Source organism: Streptopelia decaocto, assembly GCF_964273445.1.
Source record: "Streptopelia decaocto genome assembly, chromosome: 4".
NCBI classification, from domain to species: domain Eukaryota; kingdom Metazoa; phylum Chordata; class Aves; order Columbiformes; family Columbidae; genus Streptopelia; species Streptopelia decaocto.
In genome coordinates, this window is record NC_138658.1 from 48,722,963 (window position 1) to 48,731,125 (window position 8,163).

At 35.9% G+C, this 8,163-nt stretch overlaps 1 protein-coding gene across 1 annotated transcript in view; it reads right to left on the reverse strand.

Annotated features, from left to right (window-relative positions):
* Positions 1-3,520, reverse strand: part of TRMT9B (tRNA methyltransferase 9B (putative)) — a 107,482-nt gene extending 103,962 nt beyond the window's left edge. Inside the window, exon 1 of the mRNA XM_082051698.1 lies at positions 3,468-3,520. The gene's annotated coding sequence lies outside the window, so the exon portion shown is untranslated. The remainder of the gene's footprint in view (positions 1-3,467) is intronic.
* Between the last annotated feature and the right edge of the window lie 4,643 nt (positions 3,521-8,163).

Genomic DNA, 8,163 nt, shown 5'->3' on the forward strand with positions numbered 1-8,163 from the left:
TAAGCCTGGAATCAATTACTGGCTTGACTATTAATTTTGTAAATGATGTTGCCGAACTAAAGAATTCTGAGAATCTGTTAGCCTTCAGGTGTTAGTACCATAAACATCAGAGTATTCCACTCACCATTTTTTTCAAGGTAATCGAGGTACCAAAAAAAGAACCTCGGAGAGTAAGTTCTTTAAATAAATCATAGAATCACAAAATAGTTTGGGTTGGAACAGACCTTCAGAGGTCATCTAGTCCAACCCCCCTGCAATAAGCAGAGACATCTTCAACTATGTCAGGTTGCTCAGAGCCCCATCCAGCCTGGCCTCAAATGCCTCCAGGGATGGGGCATCTACCACCTCTCTGGGTAACCTGTGCCAGTGTTTCATCACACTCATAATAAAAAAATTCTTCCACATGAATCTCCCCTCTTTTAATTTAAAACCATTACCCCTTGTCCTATTGCAACAGGCCCTGCTACTGACTGGACCCAACTCAGAGCATCTGGGAAATAACGACACACTGACTGTCTGGGCCAGGACACTAGGCAAACTCCCTTTGTTCAAATACAATAACAAAAACATGTTGCACCTTCTACTTCTACAATTAATAACAAATGTTTACATCTAGTCTACATAGTTAACTTCTGGCTTAGATTTATGGCCAGGAATTGGAGTGTTAAAGCAGTACCAGTGGGAGGATAAAATATTACAGGAGTGATGAAACTAGACATAGTGAGCCATACATCAAGTCTCCACAGTTGAGTGCCCACAAATCCAGACACAAATCAAGTACTTTGTAACAAGAAGGCTCTGTAATATGTCACAAAGGAAAACAAAGGAAACAGCTTTTCAGCTCTTCAGTGAAGGACAGGCATGAACTGGATTTGGGGTAGAGCTCTCAGGTGATCCACCAACACTGACCCAGCAACATGCAAACATAAAACAGAATCAGAATGGCAACAAACCCCTGCAAAGCAGCAGGACAAGCTGTTCACTTAGAGTGTTGTGATTTGTTTGCTTAGAGTTAGAAACACAAAGATAATTTATTATGTGATTTTTTTAAAATACTTTCATATATATGGGCTTATTGCAGTCTTTCAACTCTGTGCAACCTGTTCTGGACAACCAGGAGTTGAGGGGCACAAATCATTTAAACATATCCCTAAAATGTAATGCAGATAGATAGATAGATAGATAGATAGATAGATAGATGATAGATAGATAGATAGATAGATAGATAGATAGATAGAGCATGACAAGGACAGAACACACAAACCAGACAGAATCCATTTGAGATGGGCTGCTTAACACAGAGCCACCTGTGAGAAAGTGTGATCAGCCTGGACTCATGTGACCGAAACTTTGTCCCACTGCATGGACAAATTATGTCCAATATATGTTGGAGAGAAAAAAAAAAAAAAAAAAAAAAAAGAAAAAGTTTTATTCTGTTTTTTTCAGGAGTGAAAATGAAATTAAATGAAGTGTTCTTTTGCCTCTACATAGATAATTTGTGGACAACAACCAAAGACCAGATACTCACTTATCTTGTTGTATAAATATGGGGAAGAAGAAAGATAGGTAGGAAAAAGACTGAAACACTGAATGTTCTTTATACAGTCATGCTGAAATGAAGAATTTGAGAGTTGTCACTTCTCTCCTGTATGATCCTGTGTTCTGTTTTAAAAACTAATGGTCTCTAAATTCAATCCTGTCATCTGCTGGTTTGAGCAGAAGTGATATACAGTGTACATTTCCTGCACTATGCTTGCAGGAAAGGTTGAAAATATGTAGCTGTAATATCCCAGCCTGTTGTGCCCAACGTGCTGTGTGATGCTACTGATGTTCAAGAGGCAAATCAAACATAAGTAACAGTCAATAGGTACAAGTCAAATTAGAAAGGGGATATTGAATGGTCAAAATAAACTGCAACATTATTGCCAATTAGGCCATTTAATTAAATGTTTTCTGTCACCTTGATTACATTTAGAGTGATCACTTTTTGTCCAGCTCAGATTTTCTTCATAAAACATTACACTTATTAAAGAGTATTATTCATAGTCTTTGAAGAAAATTCATGTATTGTCTGTTCTAATTGACAGGAAGTAGCTGCCCAGTGCTCTAAAACCTCTGAAGGAAGGATGCTCCTTAGATGAGGAAAAAGCACATATACAAGCAAACTCTATGGAACTCTATGAATGACAAATATCCAAGACAAGGAGAAGTTGCTCCTCTGATCCTAAACAGTTAATCTAAGAAGAATAAGTAAATCCACATTTTGTAACTAAATCAACTCCTTTAAAATTTTTAAAGACTGGTAACTTCATCATTAACTGTCTGGGAACTCAATGATTTATTTAGTATCAGCAGCGCTGACGTACACTGCCTGGCTGTAGGCAAAAGTACTTGACAATCACAGTCAACAGTCTTATACCCCAATCCAAGCTGAAGTCCAGCCCAGTAGTAACATTTTTTCCCTCACCACTATAAGTAGGCTGCAAAGTATTTTCTGATTCCTATATGTGTTTCCTAAAATGTATTTTAATTGATCCAAACCCTGAATTTAATTCCACATTTATTATTGACTACCCAGAAAAGAAAGTTTTTTTTTTTTAAAGAGGCTAGATGTCAAGCATAATAAGCTTTTTTTTTTTTTCCTTTTCCCTTGGTTTAAAATTTGGTTTCACAACACAGGCATACTTTTAATGCAAATGTGATGTAATGACTGCAATTTTTCCTTATTTGTTTAATTGTATAAGAATGAACAGTGATAATTATTAGAAATAAAGAAAACTCTCCTATTTGGCAAAATATATTCAAAACTAAATATATCCTAACTTAATATATCTCAGAGAATTATCATAAGTAGATGCAAAACAACCAACTTGATGTCAAGGGATCTACTGAAGAATATATATAAGGAAAAATATTACAAACTATTATTGAATATATATACAGATACTAAAATAAATTGTTCTTTAAATATCAAATTATAACACAGAACACATATCCCAATCATTGTCTTTTACTTTTGTTATACATTCTTTTAAAAATAACCAATTTATACTTTTTCTTTAACATGAATCCATTAACACCCAGAAAAAAATATTTTAGTACATGCAACACAGCTTTCAGCTGGAAGAAAACACCCTGATAAACTGAAAAAATGCTGACTTATTTGCTTTTTGTATACTTTCTTAGGGTGCAATTCTTAGTTTAAAAAAATCCTTCTTTAATCAAGATCTTTTTAGTACTTCCTTAGCTATTATTCTGCTGTTTGTTCATAATTCACTTACAGTCCTGCACTAACAGCTTTAACTTCAAGAATAAATGATTATTCAGAGCTCTGTATCTTTTTAAATTTAGTATTTCAAGCTGTAAGTGCATTACTATTTGAATAATTACAACACATATTAAAAGGAGCAAATATTCTATTGAATATTTAGCTATTTTATAAATCTGATTATATGCAACTCTCCTACCGGGCAACAATGGCAGAAGGAAGGAGTCCAATCAATCCAAGAATTCTCTTCCTAAAGAAAACACAAATATGACTCATGTCATATCTGGAGCTAAATTACTTTTTTAAACTGGAGCAATTTAAAACAAAACCTCCTTAATTGCATTTTTAGTTTGTTTTCCCACACATGTAGAAACATTCGGGTATCTTTTGGAATGCACAACCACATATCATTTTCTATGGGGAAAAAAATGTAACAAACATGAAAACAGGGAAATTAATGGCTCCACTCATGGGTGTTTCCAGGATAGTCAACGTATTTTCACAATTCCAAAGTATAATTTTCAGATTTACTGAATCTGACTCATTAATGGCAGCTGATATTAATATCCACACAAACATATTCACATATATCCAAACATGCCAACATTGGGTGTGACAACTATGTAGCATTTTAAAAGGGGATACATTCAGTCATGGGGCAAGCAAGGGAACGAGTTAACTGGACACTTAAAATCACGGGACTGCAAACCAGTTTTCTAGTTTTCCTTTCTCGACCAAAGAACCTATAACTCCACATGAAATACCCGTGTATGCTTGATGAAGCTTGGTACTGTCCTGCAGCATCACAGTTGTATAATGCTAGCCTGCAAGAAATGCAGCAGTATTATTGCAACTCCTTAGAAAATTAACTCAGGCCAAGACACAGACACTTCAGTGTGCTTACAATTCATAGCCTAGAGTCCTCTCTTAACTATGAAATCCAAATACTATTCTGTTAAAAAAAAAAAAAAAAAAATGGAGCAGAGCTTGTTGTATTTTGTTAAATCACAACCAGGATAACAGAAGGACGTGAGAAAACAAATGTGTCCCGTATAGCAACATATTGTTGCTGTGTATTCCCACTAACCAAAAAAGATTCCAGTTAACATATAGCAGAAGAGTGATCCCACCCAGCAAGAGACAGGGCTACTGAAAACAAAGACGACTCTGCTCTGTTCCTGGTAAAGTTGTGCCACTATGAAGCAAAGAATTCCATAGTCTGCAGGAACAGAAATGACATGTGAGATTTATCCCAAGAACAGGACATTTAGCAGGGAGTGACACATCCTCATCTCTAATTCATGCTCTCAAGACAATTTAAATTCATGCAGTCATTCTTTAAGATAGATTACTTTGAGGGAGAGATGGGTTTGAACACTCTCAGAACTGAACTGAATCTTCCAACTCTTATATCAGTAATCCAACAGATAGGCTGCTAAATAAAAGATTATTCAATCTACCCATCCTTCATGTTAAAAGCAGCAACTACACTGAACTAAGAATCTCTGAATGTGTGCTTGGTGTGGCCTGAGACTACTGACAAAATGCAGCCCTGGGACACTTAAGCCGAGGATTGTAAATGGCTGAATGGGAAACTACTCTAGCTGCTGCACACGGAATGTGCACAGAAGTAAAATCCTAGACACTCTAAAAACATAAATTAAAATCAAGGAAGTGCCTTCTGATTTTAGGCTTCTCCTGGGTTAGGCAGCAGCAGCGTGAGATTTCTCAGATCGCATTTTTGGACTTAGGCACCTGAATTCTCCCTAAATCCTGCTTTAGGTACTTAAGTCCTTTATTGGATCTAGCCAATAAACTCTCTCTCTCTGTCTTTACTCTACCTGGTTAAGTATTTTAGATCCTATTATGTTTTGCCTCCCTTTTTATTTTTAATGAGATCCTTATCTTTCTAACATGTAGTTGTTTTTTTTTATACTCACTAGTGCATACATAATTACTAAGTGTAATGAAATAATTTACTAAGGGCCTTATTTCAGAAGTACTGAGAACTCACAGCTACAATTTCCTCAAAGGGAATTAAGATCTCTTGGAAGACCCATACTGTGCAGAAATGCCAGAGATACTGGCAGCAATCTGCCCTGTTCAGCTCTACTCTACTTTTGAGACCAAGCTGCAAATGCAGCTTTGTGGACTCCTGTACCTAAAAAAATTACTCAAAGCCAACTTCTGCCCAACACTGCACAAAGGTTAGCATTTGTTTTATTGCAGCAATGCTGAGCATTTTCCCATTTAGAAGTCTGCCAGAACTAGCTCACTGAAGCCCCAAAAGTCTACTAAGCAACAAAGAACAAACTGAAACAAAACAAAACCAAATTGGTTCTGAGGATTCATTATTTCTTAGCCATGGATGAAGTGATTCAAGCATCACTGGTTAAGGTCTTCAAAAGCTATGCCATTCAAGAATTGTCTTTTTTTTAATATGGCTTGAGATTTTGGGTTTTATGTTTATTTGTTTCTTCTAGAAGAAAAGGTGATAATAGTTTCCCAGTAGAAGAATTAGTTCTGAGGAACATTATACCTTTTTTTAAGAGTATGGCTCTCATTTACCTAACCTAATCTTTCTCCAATTAATTCTTTTTTGCCTTTGCTACACATATCTTGGCAAAACATTACAACAGCTGGATAGCTAGCTAGCTACCTTTAAAGAAGCAGAGGGAAAATAGCCAGAAAGCCATTACCACATTGCTCTTAAGCTAACTACTTTTTCTTGAGATCTATGCCAAGAGAGACTGTAAAATGGGGCTTGGCTCCAGATTTACAGCACACAGGTATTTTTAGGTCCACTGCCTGCTCCCTTAGCCTGGGTTTGTTTTGCTTCATTTTGTTTATACTGCTGTCAATTTTTGAAGATCTTCAATCAGAATAAATGTATGTAATTTACCTAAAGTGGGATTAAATACCATTTTAAACACTGTTTTATTATCATCTCACATTTAATTGTGTTGCACAATCTATTTGTACAAGGAATTGCTTACAGAAGCATTCTGATTAATGGCTTAAAAAGCATAAGAAAGGAATGTACTTCTTCCTCACTGTACTGAAGGCATAGTACTGTGTAAGTACCTTTCTGAACAAGGACAACCAAGACTTACATAAGCAATTGTAAAATACTGCTCTACAGTAGGAAGGAGGAGGACAGTCCCTGAAATTTTTCTTTGAATTGCCTGTGTGAACTGTGCAATGGCATGGGTTTGTTTTTTTAAACTATCTCTTATCTCACCCTACAAGAAGCAAAAAACAAAAACACCAGAGATTTTTGTGTGTGCGCTATTTTTAATGGAATGGTGGAAGCGCTGTGTGCGTTATCTAATCTAGTAAAAAGTTGCATGCCTTTTTTTTCCCTCTCTTACATAACTATCACATCCTGACAGTAACAGAGTGAGAGATTAGAAAACCAAATTTTTTTCTTGTTTATTTAAATATGCCAAAGGTGAAACAATGCACCAAAATGCAAACTTGAAGAATCAACTGTAGTTTAAAGATATAAGGGATGAACACACTGGGTAATACTAAAGCTCGAGCAGGCCCAGTATCCTGTTAATATTGATCAAAATGAAAGTCTATAGAATAAGGATGAGGTGAATATATGGTCAGATTTCTCCCCACATAATCTCCCAGATTACAGAGATGTGTGTCTCAGGGATTTCCTGATATAAAAGTGATTATATTTATGTAAATGATTATTTCCTATGAACTTCTCTAAATTCTTCTTGAACCTAGTCACAGTATGCCAGGTTCCAAAATCAACTTGATATCCAGAGGATTCCCTATATTCTTGCAACATACTGCTGGCACTTATTTAAGAATAAGAAGTCTGTATCTCTAACCTAATTAACTGCTTCAACCTCTTTCTACAACCACACAGAACAAACTTAAGCAAATACCAATCTTTTCTCGATCTGAACCTAGACAATTTTTTTCCTCTTTGAAGCCTGGCAGTCCTGAGTTCCCAAGAGAAACCTAAGAAAATAACGGCAACTGTGAATGTAGAGAACAACATGCATCCTAAACATTAAGAGACAGTGAGGGGTTACAGTAAGTAACACTAGCAGAAACAGCAAGCTCTGAAGAAAAGTACTAACTAAAGACAGATTTCTAAAACTGGTGGAAGCAGTGTAAAATGGCAAGCTCCCCACCCATTTATGCAGCCATCCTACCCCAGCTCCCTCCTTACACTCTTTTTAACTGTTTTGAAGTGAAGGATGATAGGAAAAACTCAACTCTTCTGCTCTAAGACCCTGCAAGTATTTTGCTCCTGTACACTGGAAACTACGGAAAACAGCTGATCACAGCTGACAACATTGCTTGAATCATCAGTATGAACGCTGACATACGAACTTTTATAAGAATCATTAGAAATACAATGGTGGAAAGAAACAGATTTTTATTTTTACTTGTTTGTAATTATTCCCACAGAGGATGACAACCTTATTATTCTAACTCCGTTTTTTAAAGGAAGTTTATTTTTCTTCTCCATTTCCATACGTAATCTAATCTGAACTGCATAAGAAATTACTGTTCTCTTTAATCATGGCCCACGGTACTTCTTTCAGAGCTTCACTTCTGTCCAAATTCTCTTCTTGTCTCCCTGATACTTTGTGACAGGGCAGCTCACACTTGATACATCTAAAACAGAATCTGTAACACGTTAAAACTATTCATAATAATTAAAAGCATTTTACCTCATTTCACCACCGTTCGAGTTCACACTACAGGCATCTCTTCTACTTTGATCTTGCCTTAGACTGTCACTTCCTAACTCACACAATTTTTTTAATGAATTACTCTAAGAAATAATTTTTCCTATCTCTTAATATTTAAAATACACTCATGTTCTCCCCCATATTTCAATTACCATGAACATATTTTTTTCT